Raw genomic sequence first — 27,599 nt, 5'->3', positions numbered from 1 at the left:
CATTCAGCTGGGCTTATGGAGGAAAAGCTGAAACACCCATCCACTTAGAAATTTCAAATCAATTTATATAAATTGCACCATTGGTCATTAAAGACCTTCCCGCCCTGACTCACTATTAAAAACACCACGATAAGGAAAGGTAAGTATTCTATTGTCACAACTATTTTTTCCCATGGAAATTGATTACAGAACATTCTCCCTTGTTTGCATTTTTTCTCCAGGATCTTTCAAGAAGTCTATGAATCTGATGAGTTATTCTTGGTGCTGAATTGTCAGAGGTTTAGTGCTATCGATCCACCTTAAAATATAAGGACGTGCCTCCAAGTGGATCCAAGGTCATCAAAATAATTTATCATGAGCAAATCATCTGAGAGTTTATTTATAAGTTAGCTTGTATCATCTTGCTGCCTCTTCAGATAAAAGCAAAACACACACATGTATGCAGGTATGCATGGTAATTGAGTGGGGCTTGTATACAAAGATTTTTTTTAATTTTTGTTTGTCAAATCTTGAGCTTTGTGGGTGATTCTGAGTCCCAGCCCCTAGACCTGGATGTCTTTGTCTTCCACCAGATACTCTGTGATTCTACAGACATGTGTTGGGTTCGTGCCGAGCTGGCTTTGCCCCGCAGACTGGAGCCCCCAGCTATGATGCCTCACAGTTGCAGATATACAGACTTGATCATTCTGCTGTCCTTCTCTGAAGGTTTGGTTCAACAGTAGAATGTTATTCTTTGTTTTGTCTCCTGTCCTGTTTCCTCCAGGCAAAACTTGGCATTAGGCAGCTCGGTTTTGGCCTCCATCCAAGCAATTTAGTACCACAAGCTTCTCATTATAAGATGGGTTCACCTGTAGGATGGTCCCATGGTCTGGATACCGAGCCCGCATCATTATTATTAAGACGCTGCTTCTGTTCAACATATGTTTGCAGCATAGACAGTTAATTTCCCCGTATACAGACCTAGAGAGGTTCCTTCAGGGCTGGCGCTTTTTTGTTCTTGTTGGGAATTGGGAGAACAGCTAGCTAACTTTCCAGCTGTCCTCTTCACATTACTATTTAACATGAGAGATGACAAAGACCACAACTATAACAAACAAATTGCCAGCATGTCTGTTCCTATGCTGGAAAAAGGGCCTTGAATTACTCTGAATCCTTGAGAAATCATTTCCATTTTGGGTCACTGTGAAACCATGCTTACGGTCCGTATAACTGTCCTTTTGTTTTAAAGATGGTCTGGGTTACCTCAGCCCATTGGTATCATTGTGCTCTAAAGTCGATCTTTTTTCAGGTTAAAAGAGAAAGATTACACAATGGGGTCACTCTGCAAATGTTTTGCATCAGTGTCGAAAGTGCCTTCATGTACTAAGATGTTTAAGCACCTACAGAGTTGTTGCCAGCCATCTGGGCTGCTGAGAACACTAAATCAATCTGCTGTATGCGCAAAGCTAAGTCATTTATCTGTCAGGTAGTATTTCATTTAAAACACATTTCTGTGCAAAATGAAATACGTAAAATAGTCTATTTCTGTACCCAAGTCTGGCGGTTCCCATTATTTCACAGAGAAAATTGTCTTTTTAAAGGAGCAAGGAGGTCCTTGAGCTCATTGGCCATCGACTTCAGAAGGAGCTTCTATTGACATTATGCAAATGTCCAATGATTGTTAGGGGTACCGGGGTCCTGTTTGATTATTGATTCTCTCCCAACCTACCTTTGAGTGTCACTTAGATGAACACTCATACTGGAAGGTCAGTTGAGGTTTTACATGATGACTTCATGACAAAGTATCTGTCCGTTATCCAATTTGAAGCCAGAGCCCTATTTCATAGTCTTATACTGAGAGCCAGGCAAGCTTTATGAAGCTTGAGTTTAATCTCCCACTCAGATTTATGCTCCTGGACTCACTAAATACGGAAGTGCCTTCTGGCATCCCCAGGTGTCTCCACTGAAAGACACCGACTTGCATTCCAGGAAGTGTCCACGTGTTGTACACTCCGCCTATACCTGTTCCATTAAATTATTCCCTTTTTCAATCAGAAAAACCAAGCAGGAGTTGGATGAAGAATAACTGGCTCCCTTCCACCATTTTTGTATTTTTTTTCCTATAAATAAAAAGAATCATTCGTAAGTTGATGCATTTAATATGGGGATCCCGGTCTGGTATCATTTCTCCAGACCTGGAATCTGATCAATGACACACCATTTCAGCTGAATTTATGTCCCTATTCACCTGGGAAAATGCAGTTTGTTCTTCCTTCGCAAACAGAAGGGTACTGCGCAGGAATCAGGTTTCTCATACCTGCGTGTGCCAAAGTGGGAGACAGAAAACGCTGCTTGGGAAGAGAGAAGCCCTATTGTATATTTAAAAATAGTATTAGTGAATCCAAGTATCCTATTGGATTAGTTTTTACTCCTTCAAAATTTATTTCTATTTAAAGATGTTCCACATATTGAAATGTTTAGGCATCTACCTCCCGAGGTGCTGGGTCATCTTGGGTATCACCACCGACCCCTCTCCCTCCTATGGGCTCCCCTTTCCGCCAACCCCCCCGCCCCACCTCTCTGGGTCCTGTGTGCCAGCACACAAGTGTCCCGAGGCCAGGGGAGAGCTTAGAGCCTGGCGCTCTCTTGAGAGTTGATAACCCTGGTAGATTGATGAAGGCCACGGTAGATGCTCCCTGTGAGAGCAGGTGGGGACTGTCCCCTCATTCCCTGTGATTAGAGTGACACTTCCCCAATGAGATGAACAGGAAAACATGCCGTGGGATGTTCTTCCTCCCACGGACTCAGTATCTTGTTATCTTAGCCCTTCTGGTGTGGAGCGACTTGGCAGGAAGACTAAACGGGAGGGGTTATGCTCTCAGTGTTAGGACCATTCAGTTCAGGGGGCGAGCTCCGAGATCAGCATGGGCTGGGAACCAGTTTATAAAGTTGAATAGTGGTTCTTCCTATTTTTTAATTTTTTTAATAGGAGAAGCAGAGCTTTGAGTGTAAAGGTTATGGTCGTCATGCTTAATTCAGAGCAAGCACGAAGCACGACCGTATGGACAGACCCATATGAAGTCTACACTTAGTTACATTATCCAGATGGTTAAGAAAGGGCAAAACTAGATTTATTTAATCTAAAAAATCTGATCAAGCCAGTAATTATTAGGTATTTCAAGTTTTTAGAGGATACTAATTGGATTGTGTGTGTCTGTGATCAAGTGATGTGTGTGTGTGTGTGTGTGTGTGTGTGTGTGTGTGTGTACCTGTTGCTCCGTCAACACAGCTCTTTTGCAATCAGGGGCACCAGGTTTTCTGAAATCCATCGAGGGGACCCTGGGAGGGGTTACAGGGGGCTTTCCTGGAGGACTTCAATATCTCTCTGTCCCCCCCCCCCCCAGACCTTGACACTAAATGCATTTGTTTTTATCCAAAGGGCAGCTCTGAGATGCAGGCAGGAAGAGAAGTACGATGTGGCCGCAGACACCTGATGGGCTCCAGCCCCCAGCCGGGGGAAGGAAACCTCCTTTCCCTTCCAGTGAACACTAAACGCAGCCCTGGACCACCTGCCTGTCAGGCGCCTTGTCAGCTGAAAGGTCCCCCAAGGCCTGCTTAGTGGGAAATAGCAGAGTCAGGCTGGCTGTGTCCACCCTGGGAGCGCAGGCTGTGAGGTTCGCCTTCCTTGGTTTGCACTCCCAGGTAATGGTCCTCTCAGCAGTGGCAAGGCCACTCATTGGAACTGACACTCTGTGATGGGCTTAGACAAACACAGGGGCCTGGCTGGCCTCCTGGAGCCCCGTGATGGGGAGTGACCCAACATGGTTATCATTTGATTGAAACGATCAACTCATTTCCCATAGGTCATGGGATATCAGCCAAGATCCAAATCGGAAAAGACGGGGCCTCATTGCCTGATTACCAGCGGCAGCCCCAGCTGAGTGCAAGGATGTGGGTTGTAAAGTGCTGTTTCCTCCTGTTTACGGCTGGAACGCAGAAGGCGGTGATGTCTCTAGGAAGCTCCTTCTTACACAGCTGCCTACTGTGGGCCTGGCAGTCGGGGACACCCCTGGAACCGTGAGCCCAGGTGCAGTGGGGGTCGGGGGCAGTCCCCTCCAGCCCCCTCCACGCTCAAGGAAGGGGCGTGGGTGTGTAAAGTTGTGGGGAAGAGGACGCCTACTGTTTCCTGGGGCCACGCTAGCAAAGAAGCACAGACTTCGTGGCTCAGAAACACAGAAACTCACTGTCTCACATTTCTGGAGGCCAGAGTCCAAAATCAAGGTGTAGATGGAGATGTGCTCCCCCGGAAGTGCTGGGAATGGTCTGTTCCTGGCCTCTCTCCCAGCTCCCGGTGGCCTCAGGCGTTCCTTGGCTTGTGGATGCATCACAGAAGATGCATCTTCTGTCTTTATGTGATGTTCCCTCTGCGTCTCCACATTCTCTTCTCTGGGTCCAAATTTCCCCTTGTTATAAGGACACCAGTCACATTTGATGAGGGCCTACCCTGGTGAACTCATTTTAACTTGATCACTTCTGTTAAGACATATTTCCAAATAAGGTTGTATTCTGAGGTGATGGGGGTTAGGACTTCAACACATCTTTTTGGAGGCGTGACACTCAAAACTTAATAGGAAAGGAACCCAAAGGAAATGAAATCAGCACCTTGAAGAGATATCTGTGCCCCCGGTTCACTGCTGCCTTACTCACAATGGCCAAGACGGGGAAACTACCTAAGCATCTGTGGAAGAATGAACAGATGAAGGGATTGTGTGTGTTACACGGGGATATTATGCACTCTTTACAAAGAAAGAGATCCTGCCATTTGCAACAACATGGATGAACCTGAGGACCTCATGCTAAATGAAATAAGCCAGGCACAGAAAGAAAAAGCTGCATGATCTCGCTTGTGTACGGAATCCAAAAAAGTTGAATACATAGTAGTAAAGAGTAGAACTGTAGTTACCAAGAGTGGGAGGTGGGGGAGATGGGAGATGTTGATCAAGAGGCACAGAGTTGTGGTTCTGTTGGATGGTCAAGTCTAGAAAGCTGGTGTCCAGCATGGTGACTGTAGTTAGTGATACTGTGTAAAATGCTGGAAAATTGCTAATAGAATAGATTCAGATGCTCTTATCACACACACAAAAGATAACTACGTGAGAAGATTATTAGCTTGATGTACTAATCTTTTCACTTTATATATATTTATCAAATTATCATGGTGCACACCTTAAATATATACAATTTACATTAAGAGCAAAAACACATTAAAGGAGCTGTGTGTCGTTTCTGGAAGGCCCAGCTATCTGGACCAAAACCCTGGAGCCTTGGTGTCTGTGGATGGTCCCGCCATGCACATCTCTGCCCCTGTGCTGTTTCCTGACTGAAGCTGGAGACCTGAACCACTTTCCTGATGCTCAGACTGAAGAGACCTACCCTCTTGTCAAGTGGGAATTCACTCTCCACACAGCAAAATGTTCCAGAACCTTCTGGCTGATTCTGGAGCAAAGCATGAGAAGCCACCCTGAGCCTTGGCTTTTTCTCCATGAATGACAGTTCTGGATGTTGGCCTAGGACCTTCTGCAGTGGTTGTGAGAGGCGGCCCTGACCTTGGGGGGATGCAGTGGGATCGACCCAGGATGTGCTGGAAGGAGAGAGGAGGCCTGCCCTGAGGGTGGTCTGCAGAGATGGGAGCTCCCTGGTGCAGCCCCAAAGGCCCCCGTGTGCCGTGCAAGGAGACGTGCCTTGTCACAGCCCGATCCCTGGTTCAGAGGCACCCTTGATGCCACCCCTGCATGAGCACAGCCTGAAACGGCCCAACGTTTCACTTGGAAAAGTTTGCCAGCAGCGTGTCAGATGTTATTAGTGAGAAATAAAAGCCGGTGTTGTGATGGGACATGGAAGAGACAGGGAGGGTGGCCTCGCCTGGAGGACGGGGCTGAAGGACGAGGAGGTGGCAGGGACCGTGGCGGGTGGCTGAGGACCGTGAGTTTCAGCTGGTTGCTACCTCGATGCTTTGCTCCGTATGAAGCGTTATTTAGAAACGAACCGTCCCTCGTCATCCCTCTCATCCCCCTCTCCTTAGTTTTCCTTCCTTGCAGTCGCCAGAGGATTAAGGACCCGCACAGGCTGCTGTCATTGCCCTCGTGAGCTTGTTACATCCAGAGGTGGGCAGCCCTGTTGACGGAGTACCTGATGCCGCCGCCAGCAAGTACGATTCCGAGTATTTCCTTTTTCAACTCAGGTTTTTGACCTGCTAAGTCTCCTAGGTGTACAAATACGTGTGTAAATGATGGCAGGAATTTGCGTTGTTCTGCTTTGCAAAATGATGAGTAAAATGGGGCTTCCCTGGTGGCGCAGTGGTTGAGAATCTGCCTGCCAATGCAGGGGACACAGGTTTGAGCCCTGGTCTGGGAAGATCCCACATGCCGCGGAGCAACTAGGCCCATGAGCCACAACTTCTGAGCCTGCGCGTCTGGAGCCTGTGCTCCGCAACAAGAGAGGCCGCGATAGTGAGAGGCCCGCTCACCGCGATGAAGAGTGGCCCCCACTTGCCGCAACTAGAGAAAGCCCTCGCACAGAAACGAAGACCCAACACAGCCAAAAATAAATAAATAAATAAACCCAAAGTTAAAAAAAAAAGATGAGTAAACTGAATAGTGATTAATAACCAAACGTGCTCTGGATTGGCCTTCAAAGTAGGTGCCATTGCCACTAAAACAAGATTTAGACCAAAGTTTTAGAAAGGGATACGTCAGCTGATTCTTTGAAAAACACAGGACAGTTTATTCAAGTAAGCAAGGGAGCTAGGGAGAGATGAAAATAGAAGCTACTTGGAAGGTTTTCCTTTTGGGGGATGAGTTCCAGGTTCAGTTTTATTTTCAGGCCTAGATGTGGGTCAGCACATGAAGTCCATGGCTGTGCTCTGTGCCTTATAATAACAAGATACTACCTGCCAGCAACACCCAGCTTTTGTAGGCAGGGCCCCCAAAAGCACAAGCCTCCTTGGATCTTAGAACAACCCCATCCGTAAAAAGAGGCTCAGTTAAGTGCCTCCAGGGTGTGCCTGGCTCTGGTGAGGTTAAAAGTTCAGGACGCTTTTTAGATCCCAGAGATTTGGATAAGTGATGGACTCAAAATCTTGCCAAAAGATTCTGTCATGGGGTTTAAAAAACCCTCAGTGGTGGTGAGCTTCTGGAATAAACTTCCCTAATGGACAAAGCAGACGCGGGAGCCCTTATTCCTTGGCCAACAGACCTGGAAGGAAGAAACGAGGGGTCCAGGCTGAGGAGTCCAGACAAGGAAAATGCTGATCCCCAGACAACTCTGGGTGGGGGAACGAAGAGAGGGACCAGAAGGGGGTGAAGGTCAGTGAAGGGGGTTTGCTTGGCTTATCCTGACGTGACAGCGAGGAGATGGGAAAGGTTCTGTGATGACCGCGTCCTTCACTGGGAGGGCAGCTTGGGTTGGCCTGTCCCTTCTCACAGGTTCACGCTGGAGGCCGCTGACCCCGCCCTGCCCTCCACAGGGTCTCCCGGACGCTGGTCATTTCTAAGTTGCTTCTCCAGTGGAGGTTTCTAAGCGAGTGACCCCCTCAGTAGTGACACCGTGGCTGATGTCCAGGGGCCCCTTTCCAGGCTGACCTGTAACACGGCTGCCGTGTCGGGTCCACTCCTCCACCCTTCACCCCAAAATCCTCTGCCTCCTCGGGTTTCCAGAAGATTCCTGTCTGCACCGAAAAACCCTCTCAGAACCAGGCGCTGGATAATCACAGTCGTGTCAAGATTCTCTGCCAGCCTCTCCCACCCGCCTCAGCACAGGACCCTCAGCCCCTGGGGGACCACAGGCACTCAAGACCGAGCCTTTTCTGCCTCCTTCTCACCCGGGCCTGGCAGGCGCGCCAGGCTTCGAGGGGCTACGGAAGGAAGGCGTATGGGTGGGACTCTCAAACCACTCTTGAACGTGAGCATGTAAGGAGAGCTGTGAAAGCTCCCGATTAGTGGAACGAGCCGTGTAGCACACGTGTGCGTGTATGTGTGCCCACAACATGCATGCATGAAGCAGGGGTGCGGGGCCCGGTACCCTGGCTCCATCATCTGTGTTTCCTCCCCAGGCTGAGTTAGGGCTCTCAAGGCCTGATCTAGTTACTTCTATAGTAAGGATCATCCCTTTGTCTCAAAGTGATATTGATGACCTCTCCTTTTCGCTAGACTGGAGGCTTTTTGAAAGCAGGAGCCTGTCTTTCATTTCCAAAGTCCCCACCCAGAGTAAGCTGGGGGGCAGCGGGGAAGTGTGGGATGAATGTCTATCTCCATTTACCTCTCTCTCTTCTCTACCTACTGCTTGCTCAGTATACCTATTCCCAGACCATTCCTCATCTGTCTATATTCTTTCTACATGCATATTTGTATCTCCATATTTCTGCCTATCTATCATCTCCTATTTCTATCTATATTATATCTATACATGTATCCATCTATGTTTAAACCATCTCCATCTATAGTTGTATTTCTGTGTCTATGTGTATCTGTATATATCCATATTCATCTACGTCTATATTTATATTTATCCCCTCATACATTTTTGTAAATTCTCCCTCTACAAGTCTCGTTATAGGGACATCCCTGGAGCATGAGACCCAGGACGGGAAATCACAACCACACTCACTTTTTCCCATGAAGCACAGAGATGGGTGCACATGCTACGTCCTATTCCATCACCTCTTCCCTGACTTCTCATCCTTCCTGTGTCAGGACAATATAACTGAACCACTTGTAGCTGTGGCAGGTCCCTTCTCACGGATTCACGCTGGAGGCTGTTCTTACTCTTTGCTCCCAGAGCTATGTTTTCAGCTGCAAACAAGACATAGGACTGATTTTCTAATGTACGGACTTACAGACAGCTTTTATATTTTGTTGGCCTTCATCCACATGCCTCACATTACCTGCATTTTATTTTAGAACATTTCTCCAGTCTAAAAACTTACCAGAACATTGACAATAGCTCTGGAAATCTGAAATTTTTCATAGCACAACTATGTAATATAATTTAAACGTTCAATTCCCTCGATAAGGTGAGACACCCAAGAATGGCATCCCACACTATGATGAGTGGGAGTAGAGGCCGCATCGAGTCACTCAGGTGCTGCCTGGCCACTTTGTCTCCTAGTGCTGCCTAGGACTTCAGTGAGAGACACTAGCAGGAAATCATTTTAAATTCATAGACCCCTGGCTTCCTCCAGTTTTTACGAATCTCCTCCAAATTCTGACCCTAAGCTCTTTTTCCTCAGGTGGTACCTTTACCACTGGGTGAGGCAAAATGTCAGAAGAGCTTACCAGCAAACATGCAGTGAATCTAGCCCACTTCCCTGTTGCTGAGTCCAAGATTTTACTGCTTGCCACATGACGGGCCAATAAATAGGGAGACAAGTTGTTGGGGCAAGGAACAGGGACTTTATTTGGAAAGCCAGCAGACTGAGAAGATGGGGGACTAGTGTCCCAAAGAACCTTCTTACCTGAGTTAGAATTAGTCTTCTTTTATACTAAAAGGGAAGGGCTGTGGTTGGTTGCTGCAGATTTCTTGGTGTCTGAATCCTTTGCTCCTGCAGCTGTCCACGGAGGCCAGGTCACCATGTTCCTGTAAATCTCCAACAAGACAAATGTTATTCTCTGTTCTGCAACATTTTATCTCTATATGAATGGAAAAGTGTTTACATTCAAAGGTCAGAGCCTTGAGAATGGGCTCTTTGTCTATTTCAGGCTAGAGGCAACATTCTTAACTTGTAGCAAAAGCAATAGAATACAAAGGTTAAAGTAAAAGAGACAGATCCAGTATGGAGTCAGATTTGCTCTTCCCTATTACACCCTCCTCTCCTGCATGGTGTCCTCTGTCATCCATGAAGGGTGGAGGTGAAGGTGGGGGTCCCAGGATGTAGGCAGAACTTTATTGAACACTTGCAAATATTTGAGTAAATTCCGCCCATAAACTTGTCAGCGCTGTTCTGTAGAATGGAGGGTGGGTCCTGGTGGGAGGGGGCCCACTGGCAGAAGTAGGTGTTGGGGGGGGGAGGCAGGGGAAGGAGGGGCTTATGAATCACAGACAAAAAGTGCTTTCTCTGGGGGAGAAAACTGACATATTTTAACGTTATTTTGTCCTAAAAGAGCCAGAAACTCTGTGAAGTTTGGCCAGAACCTTTCAGCAGAGGCACATTAGCTACTGGGCTTGTTTGCTGTGGCTCCTGATGAGGACTAACTTGAGAACAGACCTGACCTGGAGGAGGAGGTCACCTCAGTCACCAGCACTCTGGCTTCGTGAGAGCATTTGACTTTAGGAAATGTGGGCTTCTTACTTGCTTCTTTGTACCTCTTGTCCCAGGAATAATCCTTAGTTCCTTCAGATTCAAGATGCTGGACCTAAACTTGACCCAAGAGGTGAAGGGCAGACCACATGCCCCGAAGAAGCTGGCCTCAGAGGTGTGGCATCCTGGCGGGTGGACGGCCTCCTCCAGCCCTCGAAGCTCTCACACAGACAGCGGGGGCCTGCAGCCCGGCCTCCAGTGGGTCCTGGAGCTCGGTGAGTGGGGAGAAACCTGGAGGCCACGTGGGTGCATGGCAGGGATCCTGGGAGACAAATCATCAGGAAATTGAAAGAGCTTGGGAAGAAGACTCCTCCTCCATAAAGCAATCATTTTCCCACATTAGCTAAGTTGCAAGGTTCAGTCACTTAGGACTATTTATCTGGGTATAAAATAACACGGATGAAGCCCCTTTTTAAATCTTTCATGGATCATTTGGCAAAGACTTCCTATTTGATGTGTATCATCTGGACCACACAGTCTTGCTGAAAGGGACGCAGACCGTTGCTGCTACAAACAAGAATGACAGACTCTCACTTCGGATCAACGGCGGCCTGCAGGAGAGGTGGTGACCTTCGTAGCTTTTTGTGCAGTTAATCAGTGACCGGCAAAACTTGTGGTCGTCATCAAGATGCTTAAGAAAGGAGACAAGGATAAGAAAATGGAGAAACTTAAGGGGAAATCAGATTGAAATGCCAAAAGCCTCCAAGAACCTGTCCTGCTGGTTGGGCCAGGGAACCACCACCTTTCCAAGTGGGGATTTTGGACAGAATGATGGGATCTCACTCCCACCTTACCCCAATCCTGCCCGCTAGTGACTGTGTACAGCTGATGGGTCACCAATCCCTTGGGCCCAACCCAAAGAGGCCCGGTAACTTGGGAACTCTCACCACCTGGTGATTCAGGTATTGGGGCTTGGGGCAGGCATCCCCCAAATATGCCTCAGTAGCATATTGGTTACTTTGAATTAAAGTTACTTAAGAAATGCACGAGGGACACTCTGACCCTCTTCTCTGTCTTGCTGAAAGCAGGAAATAAATCTCCCATGTGAAATGTGTCCTCCCTACCACATCTGGACACCCTTATCACCAAATGATCAGGAATTTAGGCTGAGAAGCCTTGTATGCACAAACTTTGTTACTTCTTTAATTGACCACCCTAAGCCCACACTGTTTAGATTCTTCACTAATTGAGTACCCAAAGCCTAAGTTTCCTTGTGCTGTCAATTCCTCACAATTTTATTATTTCTTTTTTAAAAAAAAATTTTTTTGGAGTATAGTTGATTTAAACTGTTGTGTTAGTTTCAGGTGTACAGCAAAGTGAATCAGTTATATGTATATCCACTCTTTATTAGATTCTTTTCCCATATAGGCCATTATAGAGTATTGAGTAGAGTTCCCTGTGCTATATAGTAGGTCCTTGTTAGTTATCTTTTTTATATATAGTAGTGTGTATATGTCAATCCCAATCTCCCAATTTATCCCACCCCCCCCCTTCCCTCCCTGGTAATCATAAGTTTGTTTTCTACATTGGTGACTCTATTTCTGTTTTGTAAATAAGTTCATTTGTACCTTTTTTTAGATTTCACATATAAGCAATATTATATGATATTTGTCTTTCTCTGCCTGACTTACTTGTTATGACAACCTCTATACCCATCCATGTTGCTGCAAATCCTGCTTTGGCCACTTCTTAGGTCCCATTTCCATGAGACCTCTGTGCTTTTCTCAAACTTATTCATAATGGGAACAGCATCGAAGACAATTTCCTGCGTGAAAGAGAACTGAGCTCAACTGTTAGTCTGCCACCTACCAGCTGTGTTCCACTGGGTGAGTTTCTTCATCTTTTGTCTCAGTTTGCCTCATCTGGAAAATGGGGATCATAGTACTACATTACCTCTATTCTAAGACGACTTTAAATCAATGGTATATTTTTAAACTGACATACATACGTAATGTATTTACTTTTGCCAGAAGACATTATCAGTCACAAGACAGATCCCAATTTCAGAAACATTAAATTGTGACAAAATGCCCATCTAAGACATAGAGGAAACTGTGTAGCATCTGCCTTGACTGAAAGGAGCCACTGGCTATCAAGCGAGTCACACCCAGCTTGGCATATAACTGGGGTGAGTGAGGGCTGCTCGCATTACTGTTATTCTTGGAACAACTGTGGACTATGGACACTGCCGTCAGCTGGGCCGCATCTGAGTGAGGAATTCACACAGTGAGCGATGAAGCTATGGGGAAGCCTAAATGATACTATTTCAGGGGCACCCCAAAACGTCATCAGAGCCAGAGCTAAGCTTTTCGAAGGAACTTGTTACATTTTTCATTCATTTTTATTCACAGATTAATTTCCTACCTACTGAGTTGATCCAGTAGCCAGTCAACGATCACAACTGTTCATACACCTTTTCTCCCACGTATGACAATCGGCCATGAGGTGATGTTCACGGAGGCTGGCCAAGTGTACCCTCCTCCCCTACCCCAGTCATGGGCTTCAGTAAGAAGGGGTCCGCTCCTCGGAAACTTCTGGGGCCAGGTCATCACTGAAAACAGGTTCTCCCCGTCCCATGGTCCAGGTTCTCTGCTGGCAAGACCGCAGACGCCGAAGGCTGGGAGACAAACCATGGCTGCCAGATGGCGTCCGCACATCTCTGCTTCACGTGTGGAGGCCAAGTGGGCCTCCTAACAGATCCGAAAATCCATGTCTCTGGAGCTGGAAGCGGGGCAGTCCTGTGCTGGGGAGGGGCTCTGAGATGGCAGACCGTTCACACCGCACACCCGGGGCACACCAAGCACACTTCCTAAATCACACCTCCTTCCAAAACGCATGTGGAGGCTCTTCCCAGAAATACCACCTTGCCAGGGCTGTCACTCTGCCCTCGTAGCTTGACAAACAGCGGTGAGTGTTTTACACACACAGCTGAGACTTGCACGCACAAGGCATCTGGCTGGGTTGAAATCGCGTGGGGGTAAAGATGACTATTAAAACTGGGTCATCACAGACTTTCAGTTTTTAGAAAACGCCCATTTCTGATCATGATGAGAACGAGGACGACAATGATGGTGGTCGTGTCCCTTAGACACCTCTGTTTCCCCTACAGTTCAGATCTAAAATCATCTGTTTCCAGATACTGCAGTGGAACCCCAGAAAATAATAAAGGTATTTTCTGAAAAACTCCTTAGTCTGTGGCATAAACCTGGAGCACTGACATGTATAGCTTGAGGCTTATTTTTAGATCCTCTAGAGAATGAATGTGTGTGAGAGAGAGTCGGAGAGAAAGAGCAGAGAGAGAACGGTTTAAATCATAATAACTTCATAAAACAGAGTTTTCTTGTAATATTCTTTGGTAATGTTGAGCTGAAAATAGATTTACAATCAAAATGGGCTTAATCTGATATTAAAGAATTCTCTTAAAATCCCCCGAACAATTGAGATTTTTTTTCCCCTTTGGTTTGTTTTGCGTTAGCTCCTCCAAGAGGCTGTGGATATAAAGAAATATATTGACGTTAATGAAAATGAGTCTTATGTTTCTTAGTCGAGACAGTTTCAGCTCCAGAAGATCTGCTACAAATAACCCTCATGTTTAACTGAGAGGGTGCCTACCTCCCCAAGGGACAGGTTACTCCCAAAGGGACAGGACACGCATGACACGGGGCCTTTCTGACAGTAACAGACCAGGGAGTAGACGTTCCCAAGGTTAATAGATATTTCTGAGTCCACACCCAGAACATCTGAAAGGATTAAAAATCTAGGTCATCCCTGAGAATGTGGCACCTGGTCACTAGGGCTCTGGTCTAATCCTTTGATGACTCAGATCAGAAACTGGGAAATGGGTAAATTTTAGGAAAAAGCTCCACCAGAATCGGTGTCCTTTCTCTTCAGGAAGGCAGCCTTGGCATCAAAAGTGCGTCAATTTTGCTTGGCTTTTTGTCCTCATGGAGACCTTTTCACATCCGGGGAGCAAATCTATTTCACTGCACTTCTATTACCTCGGTTGATGAGGTCTAATAAAAATCCTTAATTAAAAATAATCGTATTAATGATAATGTCATAATCAGGAGCCATAATTACTAGTTTTGCATATAAAATCATTTGATTTTGAAACACATCATCGCCCAGCTCCAGCTGGCTTCTTACTGACCAAACTCATCACATAGCAGAGAATATTTTGAAGTAAAACCACGATGCCGTAGACAGTTTCCTTCATGACTCACAGCATGTCAGGAGCTCCTGGTTTTGACGGAATCACAGCAGATTGTGTCTCCAGATCTGCACGTGGCGTCAGCGTCCCAGCCACACGGACTCCACTGAACCCAACTCTTGGCAATTTGGTCAACACCCACATCCGTTTCTGGTTAAGCTCTATCCTGGTTCACACCAGCCATAGTACATTTCCCACTGCCTCCTGTGTGTCTTCACAATCAGACGATGCTTTGGGACACAGACAACGAATCACTGTAATTGCTCTAATATGGCCATCACCATGTGGCCAGATGGCTTAACCTTTTCCGAGGTGTTCCACACTCCCATTGCTACCGACCATGCTTTTCGTTGGTGAGTGGAAGGAAAATTTCCTCAGAGCAGGAGGTGCAAACAGAGACCCAACCAGGACTGTTGGTGGCCCCAGGGATCCACACGGGGTCTTCAGGGACCACTCGGAGATGAAGTTTCTCCTGCTCACATGGCGAGTTCTTAAGGATGTGCTCAGCCCTGAGGCTTTGCAGTCACATGTGCGATGCCTGCTCCAGTGGCTTTAAAGGTAAATCATGACTTCAGAGGAGTGTCACAAGTGATTGATGGCTCTGAAAAGTGAAAGGCAACGAAGAAATGAATGATAAGCTGAGTATACCAGGCAGAATGTTGAATTCTTTTTTTTTTTTTTTAAACTCTAATGATTTCACGTAAATCTGTCTTGGCTATAGAGGTTTATGAATAAACTCAGGGCCAAATTCTTAGTCATTCAAAGGTTCTGAGATTTCAAATTGCATATAGCCTGCTGTCGTGGAAGGATTCTTAAAGGATTACTGCTTTAGAGTTGCCTGACTTTTGGCACCTGCCCCAGCCCTTTATTACGTTTGGCAGGTGACACCGGAGAACAGTTTGCTTCGAGTGGCTCTGGGAGTGGCATTCTGTCCCGGAGGACCTGGGGGTGGAGTGGAGGAAAGAAAACCTAGTTGCTGATAACATCTTGAGTCTCACTTTTTGGATCTTGGCAAAGCACCTCAGATTACAAGTATATCTGTAATGGGTTGAATTGTATCCCACCTCCCCCCCACAAAAAGATATATATCTACCCAGAACCTGTGAATGTGACCTTATTTGAATGAAGGGTCTTTGCAGATGTAATTAGGAATCTTGAAATGAGATCTTACTTGATTTAGGGTGAGTCCTAAACCCAAGAACAAGAGTCCTTCTAAGAAGAGGAAGAAAGACAGAGACTTAAAGCGGGAAGTTCTCATGAAGATGGAAGACAGGGCAGGCCTAGGGGTGACATATTTAAAAATCAATGAGCACCAAGGACCACTGGGAGCCACCAGGACCTGGGAGAGAGGCACGGGACAGAGTCTCCCTCAGAGCCTCCGGAAGGAATTCACTCTGCTGAGACCTTGATTTTGTACTTCTGGCCTCTAGAACCACAAGAGAATACAGAGAGAACTGTTGTTTTGTGCCACCCTGTCTGTCTATGGTCATTTCTTGCGGCAGCCCCAAGAAACAAATACACTCCCTCTAATTGGTGTTCTGGCCACCTCCACCTCTATGAGAATTTTAGGTGAATGTAATACTTCCTTCCCCAGGTTTTTGTATTTGTATCACATGTCTGAAACCCAGGCTCGTTTCAGCAGGTAGATTTTTGTTGGCTAAAGGATGCCTCTGTGTTCTGTAGCCCTGTTTACAACACACCGGACCTCAAGGGCTCCCTAGTAGGGCTTCTGCCTTAGGTCAGATTCCCTGAAGCAGAGCCTGAGGCAGAGATTTAGATGCTTGTGGCTAATTGCGGGAATGAGCTTCTGGAAACACCTTAACAAGAGTACTGTGAGCAAGATAAGAAAGGGGAAGGAGGTGAGAAAGGATATGGTCTCAGCTAAAGCCTGGCCTGCCCTGATCCAGGGGTGGGAGGTGGGAGGGAGCTATGGTGCATACTTAAAACCCTATGACCAGACAGCTGGTCTTGGTACCCCCGTATCAGCCAGGAGTGGCTCTGGCTGAGGAGGGAGGAGGGTGCACAGCCCCAGGGTGCTGGGGATTGAGGCAGTGGTGAGCTGTGAGCTGGGGGATGGGCATTGGGGTTTGCATTAATAGCACCCACTACAGGGGGGACCCATTGATGGTGGATTTCTTGGCAGACACCCCTCTGCCCTCTGTGCCCCTGACCCATCTCAGAACTGCCACCCTATACATAATTTTAAACCAACTAGGACCCAGCTATTCCAGGACCACTGGGTGATGCAGTGTCCCAAGACAAATAACTCCTCAATCCCCCTAAACATGGGTATTTGACGTTCCCGTGTCAGAGAGGTGACGGGCAATATCCACATTTTCATTTTTGTTATTTATCAACATTTCAAAATGAAACTTCAAGGGAATGGTGTGTTTTAGTTTAATCTCTTCACTCATCCATTCCACACCCACTGAGTCCTGGGCATGGGGTTGGAAGCTGAGGACGCAACAGGTCATAGTGTACACTTATTTTGCTAAAGAGCACAGAGCCTAGGGCCAGGGGCACACCATGACCACGTCATAGGGCCAGGTTGATGGATGGCACCCTAGAGAAATGGATAGGTGACTAGGAGCGGGTGCTTTAGGAGCCTCTAACTCTGGCAGATCAGAGGAGCAGGAGAAGGATTTGCCGGGTGTGGGAGGCATTCGCCAAGAGGAACAGAGAGTGGTGTGGGCAAAGCCTCGGAGAGTCCAGAAATTGTCGACTTTCCCGCATGCAGTGACAAGTCTGGTGGGGTAAGGATGGTGCACTAGGGTGGTGGTGCCAGGCGGGAAAACAAGGTGGGTCCTTGCCAAGCAGTTTGGTGATGACATTTAGGTCAACAGATGCAAACTTCCTATTGAAATTTGGAAATTATGGCAACAACAAGACGAGAGTGTGATGTTTCTGTGAAGTTTTAAGGCAGCGTAAGCTCGAAATCGGATCTCAGATACTAGAACTGAACCACCTGCCTGGCTCTGACCTTGGGCTAGTTGCTTGGAGTGGCTCTGCCTCAATTTTGTCATCTGTAAAATGGGAGTCCTAAGGCGGTTGTGAAGATAGAAGGAAGATAGTGAAATGCTCAGGTCAGTGCCTGACCCGTGGTGTGTTCTTGGCATGTTTTAGCTGCAAAGAGCCTAGACCAGTGCCTGACCTCTTGCAAGAGCTCCATAAATATTTGCTGAATAAAATCTTGTGTCAGGTTGTGAAACTTCACACACATTTTAAATTTAAGGACATAATGTCTTTATGTTTTAATATAAGATGATTTTTCTCCAAAGGTACAGCTTTAAGATAGTTGCTCCAAGAGGATGTGTCTTATTGTTGTTGAGGTTCTGTGGCCTCCCTGGGCTCCCTGTGTGTCCGTGGGACATGATCTGCTTCTCTGTGCCTGATGCACCAACTGAAAAATGTCACCCATGGGAGGAGCTGTGTCCAGGGAGAGGATGGGATTCTGCAGGTCCAGCCTTGGTCTACCATGGCACGTTTTGCTCGTTAAAAGATCTTCAAGGTAGGGACCCTTTTTATGCCAGTGATGTGGGGCGGGCCAGGCCAGGATAACAGATTTACATGTTGCTGCCCAAAGCTCATTCTAATGAAGTAGAAGTGCTTGTACTTCCAGAGTGACGGCATGAAAAATTAGAATGTCCAGGTCATAAATCTCTTTGCTCTCAGTGGTAGAACTTCTGATACTCAGCTAGTGTGAGTAGGATGAGTTGTCAGTATATTTTTTTCTCTCTCTATAGTTAGCCATTTCTCTAAAAATATAGCCTCGTTGTGTGTCTTGTGGTCTATTATTATGGGATCGGGTAGTAAAAGAGCTGTCATTATAAATGTGTGTAATGGAAAAAAAGAGGTTGCCATGGGAAACTAGACTCTAAATTTCCAGAAATTTCTGAGTTTGATTCATGAACTTAATGTTTCAGGGACCTAGCTGTTATACTAAAAACAGAAAAAATGCCATTTTAGGTAGCATCTTTCTATCTAAAAATCCCCCAAATGCTTTCTAAAACATTCTAAGATATTTTGATGGCATATGATAGAACATTTGTTTGACACATGGATAAGCAAAAACAAGGACTCCAACTTTCCAGCCGTGAGACTGCAATGCTATAGAGCACATACAAGTAAACTATTGGGGTTTTAGCAAAGTTCAAGTTCTTTTCGAGTTGCTTCCTGGGTGAGAAGTACTCTGTGTGACCTTCTGCAAACCTGGAAGACACACAGCTATTGAATGATCCTTAGTTCTGCCCTCACAGCAGAACTAAACCTCCAACGAGAGGCTCCCAATCCAAACCCAGCAAGTTTTCATGATACGCTTTTGGAAGAAGGATAGCAAATTAGAAAGGGGAAGAAGGGAAGAAAAATGAAAGGGAATTGAGTGAACACTTGGTTCCTAAATCGCTTCCACGTGGCTTTGGAGATCCAGGAAAGAACTTCAAGGAAGATGGGCTCTCATCCCCAGAGATGAGCCATGACTCTTCCTTCTTGCTCCAGGAAGTGCCTTAACCTTCCAAATGGACAGCCTTTCAGATGTCAGTCCAAGGATGCTAAGGTTCAAGCATGAAGGTTCCAGAATGGCTATGGTTGTTCCAGCAAATTTCAAGCTTGCATGTTTCCCTAGCTGTCCTCAGACTGTGATGTCCAGCTATCAGTGAGGCTTGGATGATGGTCTGGGCAAGGGGCTGACTCACTGACCCACAGCAGGAAGACCCTTCAGTGACAGCCTGGCTTCTTCCCCCCCAGTTTGGTTGGGAGCCACATACAAACTGCTCCTGGGAATCAGTGGTACCAGGATGCCCTGCTCAGGGTGTTCATAATTCATCTGCTTCAGAGACTCCTGCACCAGAGCCCACAGCATCCAGAGAGGGATTCCAGAGCAAAGAATCCAGAAGAATCAGGAGCCAGAAGCAAATATTTCATGAGACACACGGACAGTTGACTGACTCCCGAGTCGCCCTTGGAGCGACATTAGCATCCCTGCAGTCTGCCTGGGGACACAGCCAAGTGCTCTGATGCAGGCATGCGTGGGGCCTCACACACGAGCAATACCCGAGGAGCAGCTAAAAAGGCGATGGGTTGAAATGCAACTGTTGGATATTTCGAGGGCAGGCGGTTGAATGGTCAGGCAGGGGAAAGGTGCGCAGCTGAGCATTGAAGAGGAAGGTATCAGAGGGCCTCCCTGCCAGGAATAGCTGGAGACTCAGCCACACGCACAGGACTTGCTGTATTTGATTTGGAGGAGCTGAGAACCCCTGTCTTCTCAGTTAGGGTGTGTTGAATGTCTGGATAAATGAATGAGAGCCACCGTTAAAGCACAAGGAATTTAGAAATTGAAAAGGTAAATGTAAGCACAACGTGTAACTTCAGCAAGCTCCAAAATGCTCACCATTCTCAGGAGCAATTCTGCTCAGTTCAAGCAGAAAGCACTGGTCAGGTGTTAGGGGCAAGGGCACGGGCTACCCACTGGGGTGCCCATGAATCTCAGCCTCTGCCTTCGAGCAGCCCCTGATGGGGAGCTTAGTTAAATGGACATGACCTTGGGTTGAGGACTGAAGTGATGATACAGGCCATTCTGCTCCTGAGTTGATGGTTAAAGACGCCCACATGCGAAAAGCCCCCAAAGCATGGAAAGACTGAGTGGGATTCAGCACATCTTCCTAAAAGCCTGGCATAGAGAGCGGGTCTCACTCTTCATTGCAATCAGAATTGGGGCAGAGGGGGATCCTAAACACAGGCATATTACAGCCTTAGCCCAATTTCCCTGAAACTGCCCAAGCCAGATGGCAAACAGCAGTTAGAAGTAATCGAGGGGGCTTCCCTGGTGGCGCAGTGGTTGAGAATCTGCCTGCTAATGCAGGGGACACGGGTTCGAGCCCTGGTCTGGGAAGATCCCACATGCCGCGGAGCAACTAGGCCCATGAGCCACAACTACTGAGCCTGCGCGTCTGGAGCCTGTGCTCCGCAGCAAGAGAGGCCGCAATAGTGAGAGGCCCGCGCACCACGATGAAGAGTGGCCTCCGCTTGCCGCAACTAGAGAAAGCCCTCGCACAGAAACGAAGACCCAACACAGCCATAAATCAATCAATCAATACATAAATAAAATTAAAAAAAAAAAAAGAAGAAGTAATGGAGGGAGGACATCCTAAAATCTGAAGGTGTTGTTTTTTCTAAAATTGAGCTTCAGCATCTAAGGGGACATCCTTGCCGATGAGGCTCTAGGTGGCTTGAGATCCACTCACATAGTCAGTGCTGAGCCTGAGCAAGAACCCACCCCCCTCCCCAGCTCCCCTGATGCTCAGTTGAACATTCTTTATACTGCTCTCATGTGTGGAACCTTGTTCAGTGTTTGTCCTTAAAAGGACACCATGGAAAATAACTTGAATTAGGACCATGCTCTCCTTCCAGTGGTCTGTGTCACTTAGAAAAGGCAAAGTTGTCTGGTCTCCGTCATGCTCTCTGGGTCTTAGTCTCCAGGGTGAAGGGAGTGCTCATGCTAGGACCATTGCCGTAGGCTCTAGGTGTGAGTAGACATCTCACTAGGGCATAAAGAAGAAAAACATCTGTGTCCCACGTGCTAGTTCAGCCAAGTACCCCTCGACGAGCCCCTTGACAGATTCACACGTACTCCACTTTACCCCTTCTCTGTTGTGTTGCCCTGATGATGACTTTTCAGTGATGGGACCAGGGGTCCCATGGTTGTCCCCACTTGTTAATCCAATCTTCCCACCCTCTACATCTTGCCCACCAACGGATCCCCATCTCTGCCAGACACTTGCAGCAAAAGGAGCTCCTGGGATCCCGAGGAGGCTGTTAGAATTTCCCTCTGAAGGCTCCAAACCCACCTCCGTGAGCTCCTCACCCATGACCCCTTCTTTTGTCCTCCATGACCGTACAGAACAAACTCAGACCTTCTTCAGTGAGACAGACATTTACATTCTTGATGTCATCCCCTGGATGAACCCCGACTCTTTTCTTCACCAGGAGAGATGTCGTGGGTCCCTCTAGCCTTTCCTTGGGGCTGAGCACCCACCCTCTCTCATCTGGGACCCCCTCCTTCAGACAGACCAAGGAGTTTGCCAGAGTATTTTTCAGTGTTGCTCAGAATTGGATGTAGGTGTAGTAGGACTGTGTAGACGGACGTCAAAAGTGGGCATCCTTTTCATTTCGGTGACCTCCTGTAGGATCCAAGATAGCCAGTGCTGTGTGGGCGCATGCGTGCAAGTGCGTGGATGAGGCGTACCTGGCAGGCGTGGATGCATCAGGCAGAGCCCCGCGACGATTGCCCGAACTTTCCGACTCCCTACGATGAGTGAGAGAGAGGGGAAGGCAAAGACGGCTATACAATGGTGATTTCCTCAGGACTCCAGGACTGAATTAATTGTGAACACCCTGAGGAAAGTGTGGAGCAAACAATAGGAAAGCTCCCTTTAAAGTCGTCTTATTAAGGAAGAAGCATCCTGGCCTCTCTCTCGCAGGGAACTTCCGATCTGCCTTATCAAACACAAGGTGCTTGCTAGATGCAACAGGTTCCTTCCTCCAAAGCTGTGTTCTCACATCCTCACACCCCCTGTAGGCTTTGAAAGCAGTGTTCAAAGTGGACTTTCTGAATTCATGAAAACCCACAGGTCTGTAATTCATCCCTAATGGAAGTCAAACATGACACTGGCGAGATAAAACACGGTGGCCTCCCCTTCTGTTCACAGTAGGTGTCTGTGGATAATAAATATTTTATTTTACTACAAAAACAAATAACTAAACATACCCCCTGTGTTTGTTCTGAACTCGACAGTAGCTTTTGTGTGTTTACTCTATTTCAAAGCCGAGTAAGGAAACCAGAGTGTCACGTCGGTAACTGGGTGCGTTCGTACAAAAGGAAACCAAAGCTGCTTTCATTCTCTACAAACCGCCTATCACAGGGCTGCCAGCCAGTGCCCCTGTGTGGAGGGACTTGGCCCTCTTCGTCCAAGCCCTGCTTTGGGGTGCAAAGAGTAGCCACCACAAAAACAGGCAAAGGGCAACGATGTTTGGAATTCATTATCTCTTGACCTAAGTGGTTACGATCAACTTTCCATAACCAACGTTCACCAAGAAAACACCAACACGTTGACTGACTTGGTGCCGCGTGGACCTCACCTTCCTGTGCCCAGGACGCAAGGTCTGAGCTCTTTGGCATCCTCTAGAGCAGAGAAAAATGAGTCAAATTCTCAGGTTACCAGTCTCCAGGAGGATTAAAGGCCAACTTTGATGAAAATCACCCTGTTTCATGGTCTCCATCATGCTGTAAAAATTGTATAACTGTAGTATTTTAATAGCGTCAAGAAAGTACTTCTGATAAGTTGTAAGCTTTAAAATCAAATAAGTGGTCAGGTGAATAAAGTGGGCAATACCAGGCATTTGTCTGTTTATGCTGCTACCTTTGTGACTATTTGTGATTTGTCTGATTGTGAATGGTCTGAGTTGGTGACTACGCTGACAGTTCTTCTGGAATATTATTTGACCTTCTGCTTCTCTGGTCATGTTGCTATGACTTAAGGACTGAGGGAAGATTTTCATGTGACTAAGTCTCCAGTGCATTTGTACAAACTAGTGGCCACATAGAATACTGCCCCTGGAACTCAATGTGGCAGCGACCAGAGTAGGCCAGGTCTGGGTGAAAAAAGTTGGCAATAGCAACATGTTATTTAGATCTCATTTTAGTCTGCCAGTTCCACCATTTCTTCTGGCTTTCAGAGTATATGGATCTGTGTGAATTCTCAGAGCAGTACAGAAGAATGGCCCAACAAATTGCCATCAGGGCATACCCTCGAAACATCTGCTCTACCTCTGCAATGAGTAACTGTTCATGTCAACTTGGAGGGTGTTTTGGATGAGATTAACATGTAATTCAGAGAACTCTGTGTAAAGCAGATTGCCCTCCCTTGTGTGATGGGCCACATCCAATCAGTTGAAGGCCTGAAGAGAACAAAAAGACTGACCTTCCTGAGCAAGAGGGAATTCTCCAGCAATCTGTCTTCAGACTGGAACTGCACCATTGGCTCTCCTGGGTCTCCAGCCTCCTGGCTCACACTGCAAATTTGGTCTTGCCAGCCTTTACAATTGTGTAAGCCAATCCCTTGTAATAAATCTCTTTCTTTTTGTATACGCATCTTATTGGTTCTTTTTCTCTGGAGAACACTGACTAATATGATCTCCTAGCCAAACCCAGTCAGAATGAGATGCTATCTAATAACAAAAACATAGTAATGTGGTTGCTGGCTTGTCGTTTCCCACTTTGCTTTCTGTCTTCAAGTGGCTGACACTATTTTGGGGAGACGGGATAGAAAAAATAGCACTGGCTATGGCTCATGCTTGGGGTCCTCCCTTCATCCTTCTCACTCTTGTTCTCAGCCTGGGATTATTGCTGTGGGTTCTGCTGCATGGGGTCAGCCAACTGGGGGTCCTCACAATATCCCTCATGGTCTCCAGCCCTCCCACCACACCCCTGTAATTAGATCCTTTGTAAATAAGCTCTCCTTGAATCATTCTCATTTGGGTGTGTCATCTGTTTTCTGCTGGAATTGATGATACCCAGCCAGGATTTTTTTTTTTTTTTAATATGTATGGGTTTTTTGGACTGGAGAATAGCTTAGGATTGAGGCATTCATCATTGAAGGTCTAAGTCCACTTCTGAGGGAGTTGGCCATGGCTTGTAGTAAGCCGGCTTGTCTTCAGCAGAAAGATGGGACTAATTCCACTCATACTCTGTCTTATAAGGGATGCTCTGGCAAAGCATTATGACGTGATAACCTGGCTTTGCTCTCCAGTCTTCAGGAACAAGTCATTACCCTGCTGTCCTCAGTCAGCCCTTGGCTCTGCAGAGTCCCAGCGCTAGGAGTCTGTGGCCAGTGTCTTCCATCTTCCACCATGCCCTTAAATGTATGCACAACAGCAAAGCACTTTCTAGAGGCTCAACTTTGGTAGCCAAGGGAAACAAGGGAAAGGATGTTTGAGGCACAACTGAAGATGTTCATGACCTAAATCAAAGCAGAGTTTGGATTTTTAGCAGGAAAAGTCTCAGAGACAGACCTATGCCAAGGTCATTGCCAAAGAATGACAAAGGAGAGGAGGTCCAGATGTCACCACCTCCAGGAAGCCTCCCTGGGTCTCTTAGGCAGTCAGGTCCATGGAAGATAATGTCCAGGATGGCCTCGTGGAGCTGGCAGGCAGGTAAGCCTCAGGAGTCACGTCACTCCTCACCTTAACCTGAGCAGTGTGGTCTTGGCCACTTGGTCTGAGAAATGTGGTCCTATCACATTGTCCCCATTCTCTGCAGTTGTCAGCCTTCCTGTGGCTGCCCTAACAAATTATCAAAAGCTGGATGACTTCAAACAACAGAAATTCATTTTCTCACATTTCTGGAAGTAAGAAGTTCAAAATCACTATCACTGGGCCAGAACCAAGGTGTCCGCAAGCCCCCCCCATCCTCTGGAGGCTTCAGAGGACAATCTGTTCCTTGTCCCTTTTAGCTTCTGGTGGCTGCTGGCATCACTTGGCTTGGAGCAGCATAACTCCCATCTCCGCCTCTGGGATCACAGGGCTTTCACTCTTCTCTCTGTGTAAAATCTCCCTCTGCCTCCTTCTAATCAAGACCCTTGTGACCACATTTAGAGCCCACCCAGATAATCCATGATCATGTCCCCATCTCAGGATCCTCAATTTGATCACATCTCTAAGGTCTTTGCCATAGAAGGTAACATGTACAAGTTCCAGATATTAGGACATGATATTTTGGGGAGACATTATTCTGTCTACCACAGTGTGTGATTGTGTTTGTGAGTGTGTATACATACATACATACACACATATACATATATTTAACTATTTGAAATACCATATATAAATATCAACATATACACTTAACTTTACATAGATGTTTACACATATAAACATTATATTTTAATGTGTGAATATTATATATTTAAACTAGGCTTCTCCAAGCTGAAATTTCAGCCCCTTTGCTATAGGGATTGAGTTCGCTGGCCCCTGTACCTCCAACACCTGGGGCAGAGCTAGGCGCATCGCAAGGGCTCTACGTGAACTTGCCATGCACACCACTGACTTCAATATGGGATTGGCTTTGCAGGGGCAGCAGCGGTAAGTAGATTCTGTGGAGCTTTTTCCCAGAGGCCTGGGAAAATGTCTCTGCCTGGGGCTGCCTGGAGGCGTGATGGACCGAGGGCTCCGAACAGACCTAGGTGTCCTGGGGTCCCCTGCCTGGCAGCTGGCTGGACGATGGCATCTGGAGGGGACCCTTTGCAGAGAGACCTCTGTTGAACCCACTGTAAGCCAGTTCTCCCTTGCTTCAGCTGGGCTCTGATGTGGAGAAGAACGGTCTGCTGGACTGTCCTGTGGGCCACGCAGAAAAGTATCGGATGGCACACGCCAGACCCTGGTGTGTACCCGGCCACCCATTCCTTGCGTGGATTTTTCTGAGTTGAACTATGCCACCTTGATTGTCCTAAGTTCCTCACACACACTGCCCTACCTACACGGCCAGTGTGTTGGTTCTATGTGTTTAACTAAGACCCTAAATAGTCCTTTAATACAGTTTGGGGAACTTTTTTTATGTGTTCCGGTGGTTTATATCATCATTCTTACTGTACTAAAATTTACATGCCCTTTTTTTAAAAAAAATAATATTGTCGTTTAAATTTTTGTAAGCTCCAGGGTTATTTTATGACCCATAAACTGACACAATATATTAAAATCTTGGAAGAATTTAATATCAGCACAGATTATCCTAAAAAAGAAAAACCCACACTTAATTCCTGGGTATCACAGGGAGAGAGGGGTATCAAGTATGTTAAAAGGTTTAACAGCCGTTAGAAAATGTTACTGCTGCTGTCAATAACTCCATAATATATTGGGCTAGTTAATAGGTCAATGGAACATATTTATATCTTGCTATAAACTGTTTACCGAAGAATGAACTAATTTCTAATGATAATGAAACACGGAGTCAATAAATATTAATTTTAGCATTTCTAATTTAAATACAATTTTTTACATCTGCCATAAATGTTGGGCTGGCAGCATTAAGATGTGTATTATTGGTTTTGTGTACCAAGGGCAAATGTGTTAAAAACTAGCTGCAATATTTGGTCTGTAACACAATGTTTGTGACACAGCCTTCAAGGTGTGTGATTCTTTATTTTGTTATTAAACTCATAATATTACTAAGGATGTCATCTAAAATATTTGTTCCATCACTATCCATTTTAATATATCTTTGAAAATAAACATCTTTTAAATGCATCTTTTATTCCTGTCCTGCCCACACAGACGTAGACAATGGACTTGAGGCCACAGTGGTGGCGGGGAAAGGGGAAGCTGGGACGAAGTGAGAGAGTGGCATGGACATATACACACTACCAAATGTAAAATAGATAGCTAGTGGGAAGCACCCGCATAGCACAGGGAGATCAGCTCCGTGCTTTGTGACCTCCTAGGGGGGTGGGATAGGGAGGGTGGGAGGGAGACGCAGAGGAAGGGGATATGGGGATGTATGCATATGTATAGCTGATTCACTTTGTTATAAAGCAGAAAGTAACACACCATTGTAAAGCAATTATACTCCAATGAAGATGTAAAAAATAAATAAATAAATGCATCTTTTAAAAGTATACCTTTTAAAATCATGGCAAATTTTTACATTTACTACATTTTGAATTCATAGATCACTTCTTCTCTTGATTCTAAAGCTCTTCATTTAATTAATTCAGTTTTGCAACCCAACTGCACGAACCCAGCAGATGTGAATCTCCCTTTCTGCAAAGGGCATGTTTCCGGAAGAAAAACAATGTTATAAATTGATTGTGTTTCCGATAGATTTGAGAGGTAAGGGGTGAATTGTCTATGATGAGTCCTTTTGGAAACAGTAACACTTGGAAAGTAGATGTTTATAAGTTTTTTTTCATCCCATGGGGTCTCCTGAAGAGGGATACACATGCACATAAAAACATACGGAGGGGACCTGAGCATGGCAGAGAAGATGTCATGGTGGACAAGTGTTTACGG

The sequence above is a fragment of the Balaenoptera borealis genome (assembly GCF_965194805.1).
Source record: "Balaenoptera borealis genome assembly, chromosome: 10".
Taxonomy (NCBI): Eukaryota; Metazoa; Chordata; class Mammalia; order Artiodactyla; family Balaenopteridae; genus Balaenoptera; species Balaenoptera borealis.
Note: the sequence above shows the minus strand (reverse complement) of the source record.